The 25263-nt window shown below is 50.7% G+C and overlaps 1 long non-coding RNA gene across 5 annotated transcripts; it reads right to left on the bottom strand.

Moving 5' to 3' along the window:
- Window positions 1–19266: 19266 nt before the first annotated feature.
- Window positions 19267–25039, bottom strand: LOC131838041 (uncharacterized). 5 transcript variants are annotated; one of them, XR_009356422.1, is made up of 5 exons: window positions 24905–25039; window positions 23778–23864; window positions 23186–23269; window positions 23000–23090; window positions 19267–22346 (listed from the first exon to the last, which is right to left on the bottom strand). It is a non-coding gene; the product is annotated as an uncharacterized LOC131838041 (long non-coding RNA). The 5 variants fall into 5 exon arrangements; XR_009356423.1 differs by having other exon boundaries at window positions 23009–23090; XR_009356424.1 differs by lacking the exon at window positions 23000–23090.
- Between the last annotated feature and the right edge of the window lie 224 nt (window positions 25040–25263).

Genomic DNA, 25263 nt, shown 5'->3' with positions numbered 1-25263 from the left:
TAAAGTTACTTTGTTACTCTACGGTTTTCATTCTTGTAATACTTAGTACTTTCCAGTATGCACCATTGCCAGTTTTGCACAATCTCTTTCCCTCCAGATGGGACAAGAAGGGGGCCACAGCGCGTCTGCACCCCTTCCATGTGCCCTCCCTCAGGAGCCTACTTGTTTGGCACGGCTGGTGCTCCGCAGTTAGACCGTCACCCTCCCAGGAGCTGTGATCACCCCCACGTGCCCATGGCTTCCAAGCTCAAGGGGCGAGCAGGACTTCAGTTTCTCCGGGTGTCAGAGCGGCATCGTGATGAGACTCCGCCGGACGAGTGCACCTGAGCAGCTCACCTGGCTCCTGCCCCACGCCACTTAGACCCAAACAGCAGCATGGCAGGCTGCCTGCCTTCTAGAACTGGACGCTGCTGCCAAGCCTGAGGGCGGCAGGTGCTCCCCCTTACAAATATCTTGTGCTCTGCTCTGTGTGTCTGGTCACACACCTAAGGATAAACGTTCCTTTATCTTTGAACATGTATCTGTTCCCCCTGCTTTGTCCCTGTGCTTACCGTCCGGCATGTCCTTGCATCAGGTAATGAAGCACAACTTACTTTATTTCGATATAAATTTGATTTAAGTCTTTGCTCTTTTGCCTTCTTCTCCTGGCGCGGTCTGACCATTATTCTCACTGCCCCCCGGGGCTCATCCTGCATGTCCAGGGGTGCCCACGTGTCTGCCACGACGTCCTTGTCCTCCCCCACTTGTGTCCCAGGTGCCCAGCTCCTACCTCCTCGTGCCTGAGCTCCGCTCCCTTGAGCCTCTGTGTCTCCACGGCGGCCTCTGAGAGAGAGGTGCCCAGACCGGATCGTTGGAACGGGGAGGTGGGGGGAGCTGTTTGCATTTAGTCCATGGCTTGCTGTGTGGACTGTCTTCTGCTTGTTTTCTGCTTTTCCTCCTTTTTTTCTTACAGTATCTTTAATAGATCTGTGCTTTCCTCTTTCTTATTAAATCCATGTTTTAATAAAGGGTGTGTACACACTGGTGTGCATGTGGGGCCAGGTCAGTGTTCAAACCCTGTGTGTGTGCACCCACGTGTCTGTGCGTGCGTGCTTTGTTTTAGCGAAGATTTCCCCCCGGCTCACAGAAGGGAAGGATGTGGGCGGCTCAGTCTGGAGCCCTGAGAGATGGCCTCCTGCAGAGTTAAAGGACCAGCCAGTGTGCTTGGTAGAAGGCCTGCCACGTGGCGGGTCTCACACAGGGGCTTCTCCGGGCTGTCTCTCCTGCTCCCTCCCGCTTCGAGAGGAGATTCCCGCCACTGCCACGCATCAGATCCTGTGTCTCCAGATGGGGCCTGTCCGCAGGGTCACCTGAGACACCCAGGGCACCGCTGGCTGGGTCGGGGAGCTGCTGGTGTGCAGCCTCTCTCCCGGGCCCTTCTGCACTCACCCAACCCCCGAGTCTGATGCTTCACCTACGTGGTGTCTCCCACCAGGCTGCAAGTCCCCCGGAAGACAGAGTTTGCTCTCCGGATGTGCTCTTCTTACTCTCTGCGGACAACTTTGGAAACAGCAGAGAGGGGTCTTCCCTCCCTTATCTGAACAACAGAGAAAGGGTATTGTTTCATTTGGGCCTTTAAGGGATTAAAAGACCAGCTCTTACAGGACATCTGCTCATTCATAGATCCGCCGTATACACCGAAACCTGATGTTGGCGTCGGTGTCGGTGACTTCGGTGGGTGTTAGGGATACAAATAAACAAGACTCAGAAGAATGGAAAGTGGGGGTTTGAACAGGATCCCATGTTCACGGCCACCTTCTTCCCAATGACTAAAAGCCAGGAGGAGCCCAATTGTCCATCAACACATGAACGGGAGAGCCAAACGTGGTACATGCACAGAATTGATCCCCATTCACCCTAAAAAGGAAGGAAATCGGCATGTGCTCCAACAGTAATGAACCTTGAGGATGTTATGCCAAGTGGAATAAGCCGGTGACGAGAAACCAAACAGGGCGTGACCGCACTTACACCAGGTACTTAGAGCGGTCGAGTTCGTAAGAGAGAATGGTGGATGCCGGCGCCAGGAGTGGGGAGATGAGGAGTCTGTGTTTAACCGAGACAGAGTTCCCGTAGGACATGGAACGTTCTGGAAAGGGATGGTGGTGATGTTTGCACAACCTGGTAATGTGTGGCCTGCCTCCAAACTGTGCACTCGAATATAATCAGGATGGAAAATGTTACATTATGTGTATTTTAACATAATTAAAAGTAAGCAAATTCAAACTCAACACACACAAAACAGATAATCACGTCAAAAAAAAAAAAAATGGGCAGGGGACATAAACAGACACTTCTCCAATGAAGATATACAAATGGCTAACAGGCACATGAAAAAATGTTCATCATCACTAGCCATCAGGGAAATTCAAAATCAAAACCACATTGAGATACCACCTTACACCAGTTAGAATGGCCAAAATCAACAAGACAGGAAACAACATGTGTTGGAGATGATGTGGAGAAAGGGGAACCCTCTTCCACTGTTGGTGGGAATGCAAGTTGGTGCAGCCACTTTGGAAAACAGTGTGGAGATTCCTCAAGAAATTAAAAATAGAGCTTCCCTATGACCCTACCATTGCACCTCTGGGTATTTACCCCAAAGATACAGATATAGTGCAAAGAAGGGCCATCTGTACCCCAATGTTCATAGCAGCAATGGCCACGGTCGCCAAACTGTGGAAAGAACCAAGATGCCCTTCAGCGGACGAATGGATAAGGCAGATGTGGTCCATATACACTATGGAGTATGATGCCTCCATCAGAAAGGACGAATACCCAACTTTTGTAGCAACATGGACGGGACTGGAGGAGATTATGCTGAGTGAAATAAGTCAAGCAGAGAGAGTCAATTATCATATGGTTTCACTTATTTGTGGAGCATAACAAATAGCATGGAGGACATGGGGAGTTAGAGAGGAGAAGGGAGTTGGGGGAAATTGGAAGGGGAGGTGAACCATGAGAGACTGTGGACTCTGAGAAACAAACTGAGGGTTTCAGAGGGGCGGGGGGTGGGAGGTCGGGGTACCCAGTGGTGGGTATTAAGGAGGGCACGGATTGCATGGAGCCCTGGGTGTGGTGCATAAATGATGAATTCTGATACACTGAAAAGAAATTTAAAAAACAAAACATTATTTTAAAAAAATAAGCAAATGAAGGTTAATAAGTAAGAAACTAAGAGGGGAAACTCATCAAGTCCTCAGGGACCGTTGGGAAGAGACCCGCCCTCTGGCCAGCTCGCGGGCTCCAGATGCTCCTTGTCCTTTGCAGCCTCAGCCCCTCCGCCACGAAACCCAAGGGCCGAACCTGCAGCTTCTCGGACATTCCGTGACACTCTGGCCTGGTTCTCCCTCACACCCCCAAAAGACCGTGAATGTCCCAGTGTCGTTATCCCAAGTTCCCAGCAACGACACGCAGCTTGTGCCCAAACGCAAACGAAGCTGGAAATCACGGGGTCCCGGAAACCCACGCAGGACGCCGCCCGGAGATGCCCACTGCGCCTCCCACCGGTGCTGGCCACTGAGCAGGGCCCACCTGGGCGGGCGCACCACCCCGACAGCTTTGTCTTGACCCAGCGACCAGCATTTCTGAGCTGCACAGGTCCTGGAGTCAGCTCTGAATAGGCCTTCACCCCGAGGGCTGGCAGGTCAAGTTAGAGTCGTGGGATTTTCAAAGACGTGCAGCCCTTCCCTGGCCTTGCTGTGAAGTCAGCCAACCAGAGCTTTGAAATCCCGGGAGGGACAGTGCACCAGGAGCCCATAAACATGTCAGAGGCAGACGGCTGAGAACCCTGCTTTATCGCGCCGGGGCCGGCGGCGTGGAGCTGGGATGACCGATGTGTCTGCGACGTGGCTTGAAAATGACCAAACTCCGACTAATTTACATCACTTCTTGGCCTAAGCACTTGGCTCTTCCATTAGGTTTTATTTCTGTTCCACCTACCCCTCCCCAACAGGCTCTTCGCTCTGGTCACAGATCGATTTTTACTAGCATTTTTGAGAATAAAGAGGAGGAAAGGAGAGAGGTCAGGTGGCCCACGTCGGCTTGGCTCGGCTTTTGATGGTCATTACTCACTGGAATCTGAAAAGCACAGTTAATCACCCACAAAGTGAAGAAAATAAAAAGCCCAGGGCTGGCCTGGCGTCGCTGGGAGGTCAGGCCGGCCTGCCGCGTGCGCTGTGGGGAGCCCTCCCCACGCACAGCAGAGGACACAGGCTCAGGACCCGCAGGCAGACGGGAGCCCCGCCCCCTCCCTTCCCCGGCGCCCAGCACCCGCGCTCGTCACGAGGCCTCGCAGCCTTCCACTCTGCCCCCGACGGGCTGAGTGGGTGTGCAGGATCCCGAGACACGTCACAGCCTCAGTTTCCCCGGCTGTGGTGTGGGGACTGTTCTCAGCTTCTCTAGGGTGTGCTGGCAGTGTGTGTGGACTAATGCAGCGACGTGGGAAACCACCTCGACGGGCGTGAGTGTTGGCTCCACGGAGGACACCACACCGCGGCTGACGGCCTTTCTACCAAGCAACAGCAGAGCGCGGGACCCCAGGTCAGAGTCCGCCTTCCAGACTTAGACACACACACACACACACACACACGTATAGGTGTAGACGTGCAGGCACACAGATACACAGACCGTATAGACACGCAGACACATGCAGACAGACACAGAAGCAGACACACGTTCATGTAGACGGACACACAGAGGCACACATCCATATATAGAAAGTGAAGGTCGAACTTGGGATTAATACCGTGCTTCTTTAAGCATTAAGTAAAAAGCTGCAGCCCCGGATGTGAAAAACAGCTCAGAGTAGTCATGAACACAGACTGGGTTCAGAGACCTGTGTGCTCTGAGCTGCCCCCGTGCTCTGGAACGACACCCATGTTCCCTTCCGGCTTGGGATCCCAGAGCCCTGCCCCTGCCGGTGCCACACTCGCAGGTGTGTAGGGGGCGTGGGAGCGAGGCTGAGCTCGGCACCCTGACGCAGACACCAAGGCACATCGCGGGCACCCAGCCCTGGACAGCGAGGGGAGACCCCCGCGGAGAAGGGGACACCTAAGGGTTTGCGAGGCTACATGGGGGGAGGTGGGGGTCCAGGGAAGGAAGCAGAAGGGAAGAGTGTGCTGTGTGCTGGGAAAGTACAGGCTGCTGAAAGCTGCCAAGTGGAAAGTGGGAGGGGCCTGGGAGAGCAGGTGGCCCAGCCCGGGAGGGGGACAGGCAGGTCTCCAGAGGCCTTGACCTCCCGGAATGGCTGGAGCTTTCTAGAATACAGATACACCTTTTCATTACTTGATAAACAGCAGCTGTTCCAAAGCCTACTGTCAATAACCTACTGTCCAGTGACTGCAACTCCACCATGAGCTTCCCGCTCCCTCAAACGGAGCCGTGGAAAGGTGAACCCCCGGCCGAGCATGGGGCCCCTGAGGGCCTGCCCTGCGAGTGTCAGGCAGGACGTGAGATGGCCCACGCTGTCCTGGCTACATGCTCTGACATGACTGGTGTGTTCTAGAAGAGGAGGCATGTAGCTCCTCTGTAGGGAGAGCCTGCTGGGGTGCCAGCCAACAGCCGGTGAGCTCCTAAGCTGGCTGCTTAGTTGTCAGGGCTGAGGATGCATGCAGGGGACATATTTAGGACCGGCTGGCACCTTCCAGAACCACTGGGAGTTGCTGCAGACAGAGAGCTCAGGCTGCAGAGACAACTTCCCACACGGGACCTCCCGTACCTCTTTGGGGGGTTGGCAAGTCGATCTCCCTGCTGGGAGCCCTGCACAGGGTAGAGCTGCTTTTATGCTTCAGAGTGAGGGCAAGGATACTGGGGACTCCCTCCCAAAGGGCCTAGCAGAGCGACAGTCCCCATGCCCACGGGGTGTCCCCCAGCCCCATGCCCCGACCCCTGCACCAGGCATGCTCCGAGACCTGGTGCTTCCCCAAAGGTCACTCAGAGTCCCTCGTGCACTGGCGGATGTAGCCAACAGTGCATCAGACCAACAGCATCAGACCAACACCAACAGCTCAGAGTTTGGGGTTCAGTTTCTCAGCTAGTTTCTCATATAAGCAGAAAGAGCAGACTACCCCCAATATGGGAGCTGTTCTGCCCTCTCCTGGGTACATTCTGATGGCTGATTCTACGTGCCAGCTTCACTGGGCTGGAGGACGTCCCAACAGCCAACAAGCCTTATTTCTGGGGGTGTCTGGGAGATTGTTTCTGGAAGAAATGAGAGTCTAAATTGGAGGTAAAGAAAGTCATCCTGTCCAGGGCCACGGGCACGGTTTCTTCCTTCCGCAGAGGACCATCGTCTCCCATGCCGGGGATGCGGCTCCATCCACCAGAGACCATCCTCACCCGTGCCAGGGGCGCGGTTCCATTGGCCGAGGACCTGTGGAGAACAAAGCAGAGGGAGGGAGAACCCTCTGCTTGAGAGGACGTCTGCGGGCTCTGTGCAGGTGGAGAACCGTGGCCAGTACACCACTGCAAAATAAAATTGCACGGGTGGTTCCAATATTTTATTTAGTCAACCTTATTTGGGTATTTTATATTCCTTCCAAACAATACTGTGAACATTTTAAGTTTTCATTGTCATGTATGGGTAGCTCAATCTTTACTCCACCTGGTATATAGTATACGCTCAGTAAATTAGGAAATATTTTCTTAGAAAATCAGCTTTCCGGGGCGCCTGGGTGGCTCAGTGGGTTAAGCCGCTGCCTTCAGCTCAGGTCATGATCTCAGGGTCCTGGGATCGAGTCCCGTATCGGGCTCTCTGCTCAGCAGGGAGCCTGCTTCCTCCTCTCCTCTCTCTGCCTGCCTCTCTGCCTACTTGTGATCTCTCTCTGTCAAATAAATAAATAAAAAATCTTAAAAAAAAATAAAAAAAATAAAAATAAAAATAAAAAAAGAAAATCAGCTTTCCGGACACGTAAAGTTAGTGGGGAGGTTCAGAGGTGATGTAATTACAACTCGATGCCTTCAGGGGGAGCAGCGGTGACACCCCAGGTGGAGCCGGGGACAGCAGCAACCCCTGAGGACAGCAGGTCCTAGCAGCAAATGAGAAGGGATCTCTGTGAGGGTGACATCCCGGGGACAGATGCCCATAAACACATGTGCTAAATGTGTGCTTCTGTTTTGAAATCCGCAAAAATAATCTGCATACCTTAGACCATTAGAAAGCTGAAAAGAGCCCAGAAACAGGAAAATAGATCACGGGCATAACCAACTGCTCCCGAACCTATAAACTGTGGGCCATGGGCCGGCACCAACATGACCCAGTGCGGGTCCCCTGGAAAGCGAACTTCACCCACAGAGCGTCTCCTGAAGGTGCAGCCGTCTGGACTGCTGGGGCGCCGAGAGGGTCAGCTTTATCCGGAAGCTCTGGGGGTGGAGGGGGACCGTCCTGCTCAGGGCACGTCCCCCGTGGAGGCCACGCCCATCTTACCTCCCAGCGGACCAGCTGTTTTCCGGGGAAACTCGGCACTTGTAATAATGGCTTTCATGTATTAAGCTGTCCGTGCCTTGCCCTGAGCTCCGTGTTTGACATATATTTTCTCGTTTAGTGCCCCCTGTGTTACTGAACAGTCCCCGTGTGGGGTGACAGACTTAAAAAGGTAAAACAGGGGCCCCTGGGTGGCTCAGTGGGTTAAGCCTCTGCCTTCAGCTCAGGTCATGGTCCCAGGGTCCTGGGATCGAGCCCCGCATCGGGCTCTCTGCTCAGCGGGGAGCCTGCTTCCTCCTCTCTCTCTCTGCCTGCCTCTCTGCCTACTTGTGATCTCTTTCTGTCAAATAAATAGATAAAACCTTAAAAAGTAAGTAAGTAAGTAAGTAAATAAATAAATAAATAAATAAAAAGGTAAAACAACTGCTCAAAGTCCTAACCGATCATCAGTTGGTCTGAGCCCAGGTCTGTCCCATGCCTGTGTCACCCGTGTCACCTCCTGTACCAAACAGCATCCCTGGTGCGAGACGATGTGGCTGCAGACCAAGCGTCTGGGCCCCCAAACACATGCCGAGACCCTAACCCCTGCATGGGGGTGTCGAGGGAGGGAGGTTCGGGAGGCGGGGCCCTCAGGGGGGAGCACCCTTTGAAAGAGACCCCAGAAACCCCCCGGCCCCTTCCCCGGGTGAGGACACTGAGAAGACAGTCTGTGCCCCGACACTGAATCGGTCAGACACTGAATCTGCCCGCCCCGTGGTTGTGGTCTTCCAGCCTCCAGAGCTGTGGGGAATACATTCTGTCACGCGCAAGCCCCCGCAGCCCGGGGACCAAAACACAAGGTCACACAAGTGTAATAAGGCCTTCAACGCCAAGTCACGGAGAGAGAGCGGAAGGGAGCCTAAGGCAGTGGGAACCAGGTCTGCGAACACGGGGCGTGAAGAAACGGAGTTCATGGGTGGCTTTGTGCTCTAAGTAAGCGTTTCATCCGTTCATTTTTCACCTGATAGAAAAAGCGGCGTGCTCCGTTTTACACGCATAGACCAGACTCCTGTCCCCTGGGTCACTGTGTCCAGGGACCTGATGCGTGGGCAGCTCTGCTCATCTTAATGATGAAAACGCTCTACAGATGTGTGGCTCGGGGCTGTGTATCCCTCCTCATAGGCAAAGCTGAGGACATTTTCTGTCTCTCTAGAGCTTGAGGCAAGCTTGAACTACAAGTTAATGGGACCCCAAATATCTCTATTTTATGTTATTAAAGGTAATCTTCTTTAATTAACATACTCTGAGGAAAATAATATACTTTGGAGGCCAAAGAAAAGAGGCATATCTTAGATCAAAGATTTTTCCTGGTGATTGTGTTTGATTATCTTTTAAAAAAACATGCATCATAAGAGTTTCTAGAATGCAGTAATTTGATTCTTGATTTTATTTATTTTGTAGATACTAATTCCAACTTTTAAATCATGAAACAACAAAAATGTCCTTTTATAATGTTTATAATGTGGGTAACCTAGAGGGAGGAAACTACATACACGACACATTTTCTTAATTTTTTTTAATAGAAGTATTTCTGGAGCTGTAATTCCTTTTTATGAACAGCAGTGTTGAGAACACAGCGCACCCCTCGCGGGCCCCCTTGGGTTTCTGGTGCCTTTTCCTCCATCTGAGGGAAAGTAAAAAGAAAGAGTGGTCGGCCCTCCCCCTGCGACGCTGGTATGTGTGTGCTTCCAAGAACAGCGAATGCGCCATAGTCAGGACTGTCGCTCACGCACAAGGTCTGCGGAATGAGGCTCTGCCCGCCTTTTGGAGAACGTCACTGCCTGCCTTCCTGACCTCACGTCTGCAGTACGAAAAAGACTCCTGTTAAAAGAAATGTTATAACACACACAAAGCGCTTGTGTGGCCCCGGGTGGGGGTGAGGTCAAGGAAGCAAGACGGTCGGGCCAGGTGAGGGCCTTCCTGCTGGTTTGCGGACGGTGGCCCTCTCTCTGTGCCTCCTCCTGGTAGCGGGGAGCTCGCGGGGTCTCTTCTTCTTCTTACGAAGTCGTCAGTCCTTTCAGATCAGGCTCCCACTCTCATGACCTCAATTACCCTTCATTACGTACCCTGAGACCCCAGCTCCAAACACCACCACCCTCAGGATGAGGACCAACATGTGATTTGGGGTGCACACCATTCGGTCCCTAGCTGGGAGCAAGGGGACGTGTCCATCCACACACACAGTCTGGTGTTCTTCGGCCTGTCCTCGCCCCCAATCTTTCAGTAGCCCTGAGACCTCTTATCCCCTAAAAGAACTTGGAATCTCACGGGAAAGCCGTACGTGCGACGTTACGCTTACCACTGACAACTCCTCCTGCAGGAGGAAACCCCCGGTTCTCCCTATGGGAGACGGGAACATGGAGGTGTGCGGGGAAAATGCAGACCAGAACCCCCTCTGCGTCACATCGGAGACCGTCGCCTCTTCTCCAACCAGATGCAGAAGGTTCTAGAGAAAAGACTTTGGAAAGGCAAAACAGGATGTGTCCCCATTTCTAAAGTTTTACTCTGACAACACCTGGGCTTGGAGTCATGACGTAGGGCCCTAAGGGCCAAACGAGCAAAGTGTTCCCCAACCTTATGGAACCGTGGAGGGGAGGGATAATTGTTTTTCATTTAGAAAAGAAAGGAAAGAATCTAAAGACGAGTGTAACTGGGAAAGTCATGGGGTCCCAGAATACCAAGCGCAAAGACCCCGGAGGGGGGCCGGGCCCTGCGCTGGAGCAGCTCACTTTGAGAGGAAGCCCTTCCCTGGACGGGACTAGATCCATGTGCATCAGGACAGCTCTGCAAGCCTTTGACCCCCGTGACCGCTTTCCTCATCACGTCTCGGAGGACAGAGGGCACAGCAACGGAAAGCACCCCAGTTCATTCTAAAAGACAAATCCAAGACCTCAAGTCTTTTAGGTTTGCCCTCACATTCAACATCCAGGTGGACGTGCTGCAGTGGCCTCGTTCATGGTTTTATGGTGTGTCTCACTGACCTACCTGAGACAGCCTCGTGAGACAGCATGAAAGCTTCTGTTTGAGCACGGAGACCCAACCTCCACTTGAGCATTAGGCCCTGTGAGCTGGGACCACGTGCAAACCGCAGAAATGAAAACTGATTTTGCAGGATCTGCTTTGCGCTGAAGATATTGGATACACCCAAGTCACTTCTGGGACACCAGTCGGGGTCAACTTGTGTACCGCCAGGTGTCCCCGCAGACGTTACCGTACCAGTGCTTCTCAGTGCAAATTTAAAGAATTCATGAAAAGAGCAAGGTGTGGGTAAAATTATACTAGAAGGGGAAGCTTGGCTTCAGAAGATACTGCTGTCCTTGACCGTAGACCTCGGCAGTATTTCCTCTTGCAGGTTAACTTAAGAGCTGCATTTTATGGCAAACCCTGAAGTTGGATATTACAGCCACAGTAAACCATGGGATGGACATAAAGCATCAGGAGACAGAAGTGATGACAACGCAAAGCACTTTCCTGCTCTCATATGAGATCAGACGGTGTCCTTTCTGGAGGATTCCAGGCCTCTCTGCTTGCCTCATCCCGGGACACGCAGCGCCGACGCACAAGAGCCAGGCGGTGCAGACGCAAGGGGAAGTCTCATGACCAAACACCATCATTAGACGTCTCAGTCCGGAAAGAAAGCAGATGGGAAGCATTTGGATGAAAGCTTTGGTTTGATCAGAGTGCAGAATTGTGAAGGAGGCAATTTCAGATTTGGAAAAAGGTTAGAGGAACACCTTTCCATGACAGAGAAAAAGAGTGGAAGTTATTATCCCAGGCATAATACAGCTGCGAAGACGAGTGTTCCGCAAGCATGTTCGGGTAAGACAGTGAATTCTCCATGATGGACTGGTGTGATGAAGCTTGGGAGAGCCGGGCATGGAAGGAGAGAGGAAGCACGAAGAACCGAGCTAGGCTATGCGCTGGTCAGTCCCCGTGTTGTTCCGCAGGCTCCCCGGATCAAACCACAGAGCACACCGGTGTAGCTGGAGCCGTGCCTCTCTGATCACCATGGCACGTGGCCTGAGCGTCAGAAGGGAAACGTAGCACCTGAATTGCATGATCCCACACACAGTGTGGGCTATAGAGAGGCAGCTTCTAAGTCCTATCTGACTCATAAGGCCATCCCATCCATGCGGATTCAATAGTAATTTGAGATGCGCTAAATATCTCTCCTCCCACAGAACGTTCTCTCCCTCGGCCAGCCTCTCAGTAACCTCATTGATCTTTGTCCTGCACATTCCTGTTCTTTTTCCCCAAAGGAGCTCTTGCATCTCCTCTTCTGTTCATGATACTTAGCACAGAGGGGATCCCAGACTTGAAAGTGGGAAAGAGCCCCTTGACACCTGTCTGAGTGGGGAATGACGGAGACCCCTCATGCTGGGATTCCCAGTGGAGCGTTCCCCTTGGAGAAAATGCTCATCGTCTGCGGTCATAGCAGGGCTCTGGATCCTTGGGACAGCTCTTCTCTGCCTTCTGCGGGGCATCTGTCACACGTTGGAGCAGGACGGCATCCCAGGGAAAGAGACCACCATATTCCCAGCTGCCATCCAGCACCTGTCAGGTTGCACGGGGTTCTGGAAGAGTTTTCTATGCTTTCTGCAGCCAGATCTCCTTCATGCACACAGAGTGTTATGTCTTCTGTTTATGTCTTTAAGATACTCTCAGGTCGGGAGACAAAAAAAAAAAAAAATCATTGGAGAGAATTGCAATAATTTACTGGGGTTTCAAAGAGTCCTGCCCTGAGGATGAAGCCATAAATATTCATAACAAGTCTTGCTTCGCTGGGTCCTGGTAGAGATGAGGACGTTGTACGTTTTTAAGAAGGGTGTTTAAGGGTGTTTAAGACGACAGCTCTGGCTGATAATGTATTTGTTTTTAATAAAACCCAACAAAAAATATCTGTCTCACATCTCCTCAGGATATTATTTTATATTTTGCTACATTTGGTTTCTTAATGTCTTTTTGGAGACCGAAAGGATGGGGGAAAGTCGTTCATTAGTGGAGGGAAAATTAGATAACCCGCCGCGGACGGGGCTGACCCTCACGCCGGCCGGCGTTCTTCAGTTCGTGCTTATCTCCTTGAATTCCCGCTATGTTAATAAAGCCCGAGCTCCGTGCCCTCCTGGGGATGGATCCTCTCTGGGTTTTTAACTGAGGTCAGAGGTTTCCAGCTAGTCCGTCGTTATCGCTTGAAACAGTCTCCTTATCACACTTAACTCGGGACTCGGAACAATGAAAATTTCTCAAAAAGGGAGAAAACTGGGAGACATTCAGCTCTTTCAACTTTTAGTTCCACAAACGTTTTTGTAGTCATTCCAGGAAATGGAGGCTTCCCAGGCCCCAGGAATTCGAAGGGAAAAACAAACAAACTTCTGAGAAGCGCATAGAGCGCGTCTCCGGGAACAGAATGCTTGGCTGAAGCAACCTCGGATGCCCACCGTCCCGGCTCCCACCTCCCCTCCCGCGAAGGGCATTATCTGCAAGTGTCAAGGTCGTCCCTCACGCGGTCTGCCCAGAACCCTTGGAAGAACAAGGAAACGTTGCACTTCAGATTCCATGGCAAACATCTTCAAAACTAAGGTGTGGGTTCACCCCTGCTTGCTGTGAGGGATTTAATGCATCCTGGCCTGGAAGTGTCGCATGTCACAGCTGACTGAGGAGTAGGGTAAGGACGCTCTCCCGGACCCTCAGCAGCCACAGGCAAAGGTAATGCAGCATGCGATGCCCGCTCTGAAGGTCTCCAGATAGAAGGCGGCCCGTGATGGTGTAAGTGGGGCAGGACGTGCTGGGTGTGGAGGAGAAGCTGGCTGTCATCACCGCCGTTGGAAGGGAAGCCATCACCACCAGCAGGACACTCACCATCACCGACGGCCTCTGTCGGATTCTCTCCGAGGCAGCGGGTCCCTCAGTCACCATCACCCAGCCTGGAGTTCCTGCCTCTCCTGCCCCCCAAATATCTGGTCCTCACGGGAACCGACACTTAGGTCCATCTTTTCAGGGCTCAGTGCATGACCCGACACCCCTCCAGACCCTGCACGAGTTAGTTTACTAGGTCCATGAATGAATGATTTACTGTGTCTCAGTAATACGTCGACTATGTGTGCGGCATTTAGAGATGGAGACCCCCCCCCCCCCACGTAAGACGGTTGACTTCGTCAGGCTTCCCGACGCCCGGGGCGACCCCGGAGCTGGGGTCCCGCCTCCGCTCACCTCCGCCCACCTCCGCTCCCGCTGCCAGCATGGGCTCAGCCTCCCGCTCTGTCCGTGGATCTGACGGGTCAGGACGCTGAACCTCCCTCGTCACCTCCCTGTTTCCTGCTTGCCCCATCTTCGCCCCCAGCCCAGTCCCAAGACCGGGAAGGCATGGGAATGGGCACCCCGCCCTCCCCGCCGCCGCCCTGCTCTCTGTGTGAGTCCACAGCCACAGCCCGTCAAGGAGCCGCTGGAGGGGGACCCGTTACCACAGAGACCCTGTAGGTGCAGCTGCCTGACTGGCCCCACGTCCTTCGGGGTGGACCCACATGTGCCTGGCAGGCCTGGGCAGCAGGACAGCCACCACCCAGCCCCCTGTCGGCCTCCGTCCTGGGTTGTGAGGGGCTTCCCCGATGGCTGGGTGCCCGGTCCCGGCCCCCATCCCCCAAGCCCCGACCAGGTACTCCTCCTTCGGGATTCCAGGCCAGAATTTCCCGAAAGCAGCTCTTTGACCGGATGTGTGGAGGTCATCCGTGACATGCTAGGCTCCATAGACGTGAACAAGACGGACCCAGCCCTAACTTTAGGGAACTGTCTGGCAGGGCAGGAGAGACACACAAGGAAATGCAGATTCACCAACAGTGTGGTCAGTGCCGCTAAGAGGCCCGTCCAGTGGTTGGAGGGGTCTGCCCAGAGTGGACCCACCTGGGACGCCTTTGGTTCCAGTGTACCCAGGTCCTGTTGGTTCTGGCCCATCTCCCACGGGACAGAAGGCCTGGGGTTGGCAGACCAGGACCATTTCAGAGCCAAGGACTCTCTCCATCCAATACCAGAGACAGGACTGCTGGTCAGGCAGCATTGGACCCATGAGACCGAACTACCGTCTTCCTCCACCGGGGGGAGTCCTCAGGGCACCTGCTGGGGGCGCAGCCTCCTCTGGGGGGGAGGGGCAGGACCCAGTGTCATTTGCATGTCCTAAAAACGTGCCCCAAAAGATGAAATTTCAACACCGACACCCTAGTGCCTTGGTACTCTAGAATAATGCGATCCACATTGGCGTCCCAGCCTTGGTCCTGGACTGTTTCTAGCAAACATTTCTCCAAATTTCCAAATATAATCTCTTTTCAGATGAGTCCACATAAACATCGTGGTTCTTGCCACCTGTCCCCTCGAGATGGTTCTTCTCCTGGTCAGACAACATTCCCTCCAGGAAGGCGTGAAATACAGAGGAAGGATGCAATTTTGATCTTCCCAGATATTATGCTTTTTAAAAAAAAAAAAAAATTTTTTTAATTTACTTGATGGAGAGAGAGAGAGCACAAGCAGAGGGAGAGGGAGAAGCAGGCTCCCCGCTGAGCAGGGAGCCCGATGGGGGCTCAATTCCAGGACCCTGGGTTCATGGCCTGAGCCAGAGGCAGACGCTTCACCCTCTGAGCCCCCAGGCGCCCCTCCCAGACATCATTCTGATAGACAAACACAGAGTAATCAGCAAACACGCATGGAGAACCAAGAACACGCTTATACCACATAGCACGTCTGACAGGACCTTGCACAGAGAAGAAGCTCAAATTAATATGGTCAAACGAATACGACCACAGGTCCAGTAGACGTCCCTTCGCTTTGGCCAGGTAACATTGGGTACGTTAAACAAAAGCAAATCAGCTTTTTGAAGCATAGTTGATTCCTGCTTTGAAAGAAGTAAAATCCTGGGGATCCTGGGTGACTCAGTGGGTGAAGCGTCTGCCTCCGGCTCAGGCCATGAACCCAAGGACCTGGAATTGTCCCAGGAGGTCTCTACTCAGCGGGGAGCCTGCTTCTACGTCTGCCCCTCCCCCTGCTTGCGCTCTGTCTCCCTCTTTCAAATAAATAAATAAACAAATAAAGATGTAAACAAAAAAAAAGAAAGAAAAAGAAAAAAAAGAAAGAAAGAAAGAAAGGAAGGAAATCTGCCATCACAGCTGTGCTCTGTCTGCGCGTGGAATAGAATTCAGTTTAGAAACAGGGGAGTGAACAAATTCATAGTCACATGGATTGCGGCAGAAGAGGTGATCTTGTCCTAAGGGTTTTGACTTTCATTTTTGAATTTGGAGGAATGCAGCTGAGGGAAGACGAGTCAGTAGTCAGGACGGGTTAACAAAAATTAGAAATGCTGTTAGAGACTCCATTTTCTATTGTAACAGAGATAAAAAGTGAAGATGGAGATTGTCAGTATTTCCATGAATAGGGAGTCCTTGAGTACCAAAATGTTAACTCTATTGAGTCGTAATCACCTATTATTCAATTCTTGTTACAATCCTCCAAACCAGTCTCCCAGGAGAGACTTTTGCAAGTTTGATTTTGCAAAACAGTTCGCCGTTCACCAAAATAAATATATTCAGCACAAAATCCAACCGTATTAACACAAATGCCTGAAAAGAGCGACCAGCAACAAAGGGCGAAATGAGCCGAGAAATGAATCCCATCCCCTGAGCCAGGAGCACGGGCACCGGGGCCACCTCCTGCCGGCCCGCGGGGGAGCCGCCGCCACCCGGTGAAGGCGTGCGGGCCTCACTTTTGCCTGCAGCCACGGCTCAACTCCTGGCCAATGTTCCATCCTTGTGTGAGTTCCTGGCGGAATATTTTCTTCCAGAAGTGACTGCAGAAATGGCTAAAAGGAAATATGTCATATGATGTTAGAAAAGCCAGGATCTTTGTACAGGAATTTAGGGCTATTTTTTTAGTATTCGGAGTCATAATGTGAATCTCCCATGAAGATGTTCGAAGAGATAAACGGATACTCAGCCTTTTTGACCACAGAACGGCAGGAGGGAGAGCAGGACAGGAAGAGACGCTCCTTGTGGAAGGAGCAGAGCGGAGCGAGCGGAGTGAGGGCAGGGGAGGGGCGCCCAGCCACGGAGAATCACGACGCAGAAGAGTGGTCGGGGGCAGAGAAGTGTCAGCAGGAAGGAGCCTGTCTCGGATCACAGCACCAAGTATGGCCGTATCTTTATAAACCAGTACACGGGGGGAAAACAGAAGTAAACCCACCAAATGTTGGTAGGGGAGGAGCAGGGGGTTCGAGGCTGAGGGAGTCCATCAGGGATGGCATCGCAGGTGAGCCGAGTCCCGTAAGAAGTGGGGCAGGAAGCATGGTCGTCTGGGACAAGGTCACCCTGCGCGAGGAGAACAGCATCGGGCGATGGGCGCTGTGTGCACCTGGCATGGTTACTGACCCGCCCGTGCGGTTCTCTGGAAGGCCCCGCCGCGAGAGGACGTCCTCGGGTCCGGAAGACCCCGCTGTGAGAAGACGTCGGGACACAGACGGTGCCTTTCAGTTTGTCAAACGTTGGACAGAAACCACGAGCTCATTCAAAAAAGAGATGGGGCCCCAGAAAACGAGCTCCCCACAGGGGGAAGGGGCACCGTCCGCTTCTCCTCCCCTTTCCCGGATTTCCCCCCACGTCCAGGGTGTCAGGCTGTTAGGCTGACGTGGGGGCAGGTGCACGGATAAGCCCCAGACACGGCTCACCTCCGGCCGGGAAGATGGGCGCGCTCGGAGCCACGCCCGAAGTCCGCTGCGGAATTCTCGGGCCACCAGTGGTTACCCGACGGGTTGCCCACGGCACACGGGGGACCTCAAAGAGGCGAGGCGATCCCAGCAGAGGACGGCCGCATTTCCAGGAACAAGGCCGGTGGTCCAAGACTACGGCGAAAAAGCCGCCAGGTCAGAAACCCGACACATGGATTTCGACCTTGTATCCCCAGGAGTCTGGGCTGTCAAGCTTACAGGGACAAAGACCCAGGAGCAGAGGCGGCCTCCGACACACGGAGCATGGGGTTCAGGAGTCCTGCTCTGCTCTCGACCGGCATCACCTGGAGGCCGAAGCCGAGAATGGAGATTTCCTTAGAGTCCCCCAAAACGTTCTAGAAAAATGTTTTCAGGGACGTAGCTCGTGGGGTCGTGTATTGTTTACCCCCGTCCGTGCAGCTGCGGGGACAAAACGCGGGGTGCAGGCCTGGAGCAGGTGACCACGAAGTCCACGGACACCAGCAGCGCGGCCTGCGGTGGAGGTGGGGGGTGGGGGGTGGCCGGGGCGGCGGGGCTCACACCCAGAGCACGCGGGAGCGGGGAAGGGAGGCACGCGAGGAGCAGGTTCGGGCCCGGGTGCAGGGGTGCAGGGGTGCAGGGCTTCTCCGTCAGGAGACGGGCTCTGGGCGTGTGTGTGTATAGACTGTCCAGAACCAAAGCTCCTAGTTTTCGGGAAACTCCTGCTTGTGGCTCATGGTCTCAGAGCAACAATTGCTTTGTTTCACGTTCCCTTTGGACGCGGCCGCCCAGGCAGCTCGAAGCGGTTGTGCATTGGAATAACAGTCATGAAAGCAACTTCTGTAGAAATAAATAAACCGGGGAAGGAGGCCGTCGTCAGAGGCCGACTCCGGGCCAGGAAGGGCGGACGTTGGAGCAAGAGCCCCATCTAGTGGCTGCAGGCGCTCGTGGTCGCCCCAGGTCTGACCCGGGGACCGGGGACGCAGCCCTCTATGGGATGATCACTGCTTTGTCAGCCAGAGGAAGGGGGAGTGGGTGTTGTTCTGTACCTTCGAATGTAAGCCGAGACCTAACGGCAAACAATGGGGGAATTCATCAACGGGTCAGCTGCCCAGAAACGACTTTCCTTCGTGCCATCATGCCTGGGAGGCCTGGAGCCCTGCTCCCGGCCGGCTGTGGACGCTGGAACCTCCCGCTCCCGCCTGCTGACGTGGGCACGACTGTGGTTCAGGGTTTCCGACAGGGACAGGTGCGTCTCCGGTCAGGGTCACCGGACCCCTCACCGCGACCACGGGTTGGACTCCCCCAGCCAACCATGAAAGTCCTGGCAACCTAAGAGTAGGTAGAAAGGGCAAGTCCCCCAAATGTATTGTTTTATGATGTGCTATGACAGATCATATCATGAAGGTTAAAATCCACTACCAAGGGGCGCCTGGGGGGCTCAGTCGGTGAAGCCTCTGCCTTCGGCTCAGGTCACGATCTCAGGGTCCTGGGATCACGCCCCACGTCAGGCTCTCTGCTCCTTGGGAGTCTCCTTCTCCCTCTCCCTCTGCCCTCCCCTTCTTGTGCTGCTCTCACGCTATATCAAATAAATAAATAAATATTCTTTAAAAATCCACTACCCTAAGAAAGACGTATATTCCAGAATGACATGCAGATGTAATAAAAAGGGTGAGAAGTAAAGTAAGGGAATGCTTTCTTGGGTTGGAGGGGAGGGAATACTGTCTAGGTACAGACTTGCTCTTGTCACATTTTAAAATATTACAAAACACACGAGTACACATTATGATGGGTGGGTGTTTGTACAAGAGAGGTCTGCTCATCCAGTCCAGTCCTCAGCAGAATTTTTGTTCTGTCTGATGTGAAACCAGGTCTGAGCTGCTTCAGGAGACAAGGGGACAGAGGTCTGTTTTCTCTGATGTTCACACGGCTGAAGAAAAGGATGATACTTGTTTAAAAGTTGGAGTTCTCCCCTCATATCATTGCTGGCCAACTAATTCCTCAGATAATAAAAGGTTAGAAGAGAAAGAGACCTTGGAGCTCTGCTGGAACCTCTTTATTTGGTAGAAAATGAAACTGAAGCCCAAAGAGGTTATGTGCGTTTCCCAAAGCCACAGAGCTAAGCAGGAAACAGCCTTCAACTCCTGGCTCAGTACCCGCTGAAGCACACTTAGCTGCCACCTTCCAAATACGAATAAAGATCGGTACCATGTCCATGACCTTGTTCTGCGTGACTTTATCGGCCTTCCGTCCACGCTTGCAAAACACCTTTCCAAAAGCCTAAGAAAGAACAGTTTACCCTTGAAATCAGAGACAGGACAGACGCTGTTCATGGAGCAGCTTCATTTTGTCCAGGAACCAAACGGAGCTGACGGTGCACAGAAAAGACTTCTTTTCCTGATGAAATGTCCCATTAAATTATTTCCACCCACAGATCCGGTGAAGTCCGATCGCTGCTATTAGAGTTTGATGTAAACCGTCGTCAATTACAATCGCAAGAAGTCCTTCAATATTCATTATTGAACCGTGATGAAAATCCCACTTCAGGAAACAGGAAATACAGTCTATCCTACTCAGTATTCATGGAAAATAAAATAAAATGATACTGAATGTGAAGAACCAGATAATATGTGGTCCATCTAGACCCGCCATTTACATTTTTAAAAACATCGGGCTTAACATTTTCTTGTTAAAGGCATGCAAAGGTTTCCTCAAGGAGAAAGAATGAGTGATTCGCATTGCCCGTTTTTTCAAAAACCTTCAACTTTCATTCAAAGGGAGGATGATCTAAGCTCCTTGTGTCCTTGACTGACTCAGCACTGACCTTTGATAATCGCTTCAACGTGCCTCTGTCGCTCTTAAGGACTAGATGCACTCAGCCTTGATTAGGAGTATGTGTGAGAGGCAATAAAGAGATTGAAACTCAGAGGAATTTTTTTTTTAATTTAAAGATGTTATTTATTTATCTGACAGAGAACAAGCGCTCGAGCAGGGGGAGAAGCAGGCTCCCCGCTGAGCAGGGAGCCCACCTCGGGGCTCGATCCCAGGACCCTGGATTATGACCTGAGCCGAAGGCAGACACTTAACTGAACCGACCGAGTCACCCGGGCGCCTCTTTCAGAGGAACTGTTAAAAATCGTAAGAGGGAATCAACTGCATTATCATCCAGGATCCCACAAGGGGGGACCCTAGGACCTCACTCCCCATCAATGTGATTCAACTACTCTGTGTTCTACACACTCCTCTCATTTCCTACTGGCCTAACTGTTCTTCGATGTCCAGTATAACTTTAGGCGAGGGCTTCCGGTAGGCTCTGCTGATAATGTCAGTAAATCACATCTGAACGGAGACTTTGGCATTGAATCATGCCGCAGCCCCGAGACCAGCTGGTGAACGGACCGTCATTGCCTGCGGGGCCCATTTCTAAGTCAGGCTGGGCCAAAGGATCTGGTCCTAGGACTCATACTGTCTCTGACAAACACTGGCCACCCCAGGAATGGCGGCCGTTTTCTTGAGGGGCTATGGCTACGTCAGGCACTGTGACTGATTTGTCTCCTATGTGTGCTAATTTAAGGAAATACATTGCACATTCTTTCTGCAAACGCAAGGATAAGAGTCACTGAACAGCATTGTGTAAAGGGTGTGGCTTCCCTGGTCTGTCCGCGGAACACCAGCTGGGGACCTGTGTCTCTTAAGTTCAAAAGTATTTTTATAGTAATATGTTCAAGGGTGTGTAGTCAACAACTAACCAAACCTGGAGAGCACCAGCCTTTGCCCCTGCCCCCTGGACGGTCATCTCTAAGCCTCTGGAGCATCCTGCTTGATGAGAGTATCTGTTTACCTGTAGACTGATCGTCTATAATGGAATTTCTGGAAGGGTCTGTGGGACACATGCTATTAGCTCAAGGTCAAGAGGGTCTGGAGGCTAAAGGTCAGGCAGACGGGTAGTCAATTATGACAGAATCCTAATAAAAACTCCAAACACCAAGGCTCTGGAAGCTTCCCTGGTTGACGAAACTCCAAGTATATTGCCACACATAATTACCAGAAGAAGCCAGCGCTGCCCCCCGTTGCCCGGCACAGGACAACTGAAGGCTCTGTGCCTGGGTGTGTCCTGGTCACTGCTTCCCCACCGGCTCCTCTTCCCTTGGCTGACTTTTGTCCCTATCCCTCTGCTGTAACAAACAACAACTGTGAGTAGAACAGCTTTCTGTGATCCTATGAGTCCTTCTGGTGCATTATCAAATCCAAGAGTGCCTTGGGAACTTCCGAACTCTGCAAAGCATGATTATCCTTTGTTGAACTTCAATTATTTAAACAGGTAACTAAAAAATCATCAAGTAATATGCATGTGTGATTTAGAAGGACAGACATACACAAATAAGCCACGGCTGGTGCATCTCGGGAGTTAACATTCAGCCTCGCTGGGGGAAGCGCCTTCATCAGATGTTGGCCAAGGGCTAAGAGAAACATCTTTGGCCTTGTCAGTTTTTCTCAGGGTCCTAGTCCCAGGTCATGGCGAGACCTCTTCTCCAATCCGTGTTGTTCTGTATGGACAGTGTTACTTCCTTATGTGCAGCTGCCCTGCCGTCGTCAGGGTAGGTACTGGGGCTCCCAGGGCTGTGCTGGAGCTGGCTTGGGCCATCATTAGCATCTCTGCCCGCAGACCCCCATGCTGGTCCCTTGGGGTCACCCGCAACAGGTGTATTTCCTACCAGGGTATCTGCAGAGGCTATAGATTCCGGCTTCCCTCCCCGCCCTCCAAGGCCATTGTTCAACGCTGATCTGCCTGCAAAACACGAGTCTTTAACAACCCATTTCCACCTCGATTTGCTGCATTTCACCACCCACTCTAAACCACCAGGCAGGACCCCCATCTAGACTAGAATCCCAACCTCAGCCCAGCACACCCCAACCTGGGTGTTTGTATGTTTCTGTTCCAAGCTGCATCTCATAGAGCACACTGTTGGGAAGGGGGTCTGTAGGTCCTTCGAGGTGGTGGAGAGACCCCAGGCTAAGTGTCTACCATTGCAGAGAAAGTGTTCCTCCTTGTGAGAACTTGCCAAGCCACACTTGGCACAGGACCGGTTTTGTGTTTCTTTAATTTCCAATTCTGATGGATTGATTCTTCTATTAAAAAAAAAAAAAAAGAGTGCTTAGAAAGATTAAAAGAAAAATATAGGAACCCTACATTTTTAATAGGAGATTTAAAGAAGTAACAGCTCCGTTGGAATGTTACAAAAGTTTCTAAACTTTCTAAACTCAATTTCTACACTTAAGTTTTTCTGTTTCTAACCTCCTAATTTCATACTCTGCCCTCTAAATGCTCTGGTTTGGGACTTAACTTGCTGTAGGCCAGAGACAGAGTATCCGTGCGTGGACCGGCCCGAGCCGCAGAGAATACCCTCTCCACAGCGACCTGATGGCTGCCCCAGCAGGCCAGCATTCATTCATTCACGCTGCCACGCGCCTTCCTGAAGGTCATACGTCATTTGCATTTTCCACTGTTAGAGACCAGGCCTCGTGAGTAGAAATAAATCACGAGTTTGAAACTCAGTTTCATTTCACATAATAATTGATCATGGACAAGCAATTGAATCCTAACTAAGTTGTTCCAATTAAGTAAATTTTCTATAAACCCAGTGAGTACTGATCTGGAGGCTCCGTCTTTAGGAAGCCATGAATTAATTCTATTGGAATTCATTGAGGTAATCATAAGGCAATTGATCAGATCACCAATTAGTTGGTTCAAATCATTTATAATGACAACAAAGACAGCTCACCAGACCCACCGAACACATACGTATTTTCTCTGAATTGTAGCTTTATGTTCCTCTTACAGCATCCCAAGAATATGAATATTCAGAAGGTCTCCTAAAAGCCAGAATCTGTGTTGAAATTGTTCATGCCTAACTTGTGTTGAGAAGAGAAAGCCCTACATGAGACATGTTAATTTGGGGTTAGATTACCTGATACAAATGCTGAAGTGAAAGCATGAGGACCCATTTAATGGGAATCAGTAGAAGGTGTGGCAATGGGCTCCATCTTCATTCCTACTGGGGGAATATTCATTAAATCGGGATGATTTAACTCAGAAGCCTTGAAATGCACCTGCAAAGTGGCCGCCCTCCAGAGCCACTGAAGCTCTGGAAGATGGGTGAGAACAGCAGACTGTTCTCAGACACATTCCGCTTGTTAGGAAGCAAATATACTATGGGATATAGGAAGCATATATACTCTGACTACAAGAGCAATTTGTGGGACAATGTGACTGACACTTTGGGTCTGTTATTTCCTTAACTTTCAGCAAAATCCTATGAGTTCTATTACGACTAGACCCTTTAATCTTACAGAGGAGGGTAGAGGTTTTTTGTTGTTTTCTTTGGTGGATTTTGTTTTGTTTTGCTTTGCTTTGTTTTCAGAGGAGGGTAGTTTTACACAACGAATCACATGTCTGGAAAAGTTTACCGTGATCTGTTCCTTGGTTAATTGCACCTATCTCTAAAATAACAATTTCAAATTTAAATATTTTCAAGAGAGGAAAAATTTTTTAGCACTTACCAAGACTGTGAAGGAGCAAAAAATTATAAGCAGTTGTGTTCTGTGTATATGTACTTTAAAGTGACGTTTCTTAACCAGAAGTAGACCCTGTAAAAATCATGTTTGGGATAATTTAGGTTACTAGAAAGCCAGTTATCATTATAGCAGTAGTAATTGGTGATAGCAGCTCTAAAGCTTTTATTTTTTTTTAAAGATTTTATTTATCTGTCAGACAGAGAGAGAGAGAGAGCAAGCGAGCACACAAGCACGGGGAACAGCAGGCAGAGGGAGAAGCAGGCTCCCCTCTGAGCAACAAGCCTGATGCAGGACTCGATCCCAGGGTGTGGGATCATGACCGTAACCGACGGAGCCACCCAGGCATCCCACTCCAAAGCTTTTAAAATACCGTCTATCCTTCTACGTAAAAGAGACAATGCCAAATACTTTATATTTTCTATGAGATAGGTACCATTGTCTCTTTTGCATGGGAAACTGAAATTTTAAGAACTTAGGTGATGTGCTGAAGCTCAAATTGTTCATCACTGGAGGAACTTTTCCAACTGGAAAACTGTATCCCGTACAACAGTGTCCTCTCAATGTAAAGGGTAATCCTAAGACATTGGGTGGAATTAAATTTTATGCATTCTCATCAAAAACAGCAGAGCTGAATGAAGAAATGTTACAGGAATGAAGGCAGTGATGAAATTGCGCATGAAAACACCTAGTATCTCAAAGCCTCTACTCTTTCCCAAAGGAAACAAGAGATGCTATATGGGGAGGAAGAAGAGAAAAGAGAGAGACTGAAAAGTCATCATCTCTTCTGAAAAGCAAAGGGCATGGAGGTGAGAAATTACTCTCAGTTTACTTTTGTATTTTCAGGGATGAGCAAAACTAGTCAACAACAGAAACCCCTGAGTACTCTCTACATGCTAGAGAGTAAAAATTATATTTTTGTAATATAAAACTATTTTATAATATAAAACAAATATTTTATATTTATATAAAACAAATATTTTATATTTATATAAATACTCCAAATATTAATATTTTGTTAAATGTTTCATAAAGAGATTATTTTATAAATTATTTTATAGATTATATAAATAAATTGTATCAACATTTTCTAAATAAAATTATAAAAATTATACCCAGTCCCTGCTTTCAAGGGCGACTCAGAAGAACGGAGGAATATACTTTCTTCCCAGGAAAACTCATGCGGAAAAGCAAAAGTTGTGAGCAGCACACTTTACATTCACACAGGAAAGGAGCAGCATAGAAGCCCAAGGCTTTTCTAAGTAATGGTTTCTATGTATCTGTTGGAGAGGTATCCATAGACATGGTACACATTCCTACTGGAGGTAACTATCGAAGTCCTTACTTGTGAGTTGGACAGCCTTTCTTCCTTTTTCTTTCCTTCTTTTTTAATTGGTTATCTGTAATTCTAGTTCGGAAACAACTTTTTAAAAATTGTTTGTGTGCTAAGGCCTTTTCCTGCCATGTGATTTGC

This window comes from Mustela lutreola, chromosome 8 (assembly GCF_030435805.1).
Source record: "Mustela lutreola isolate mMusLut2 chromosome 8, mMusLut2.pri, whole genome shotgun sequence".
NCBI lineage: Eukaryota > Metazoa > Chordata > Mammalia > Carnivora > Mustelidae > Mustela > Mustela lutreola.
This window is presented reverse-complemented; position numbering and strand designations above follow the sequence as displayed.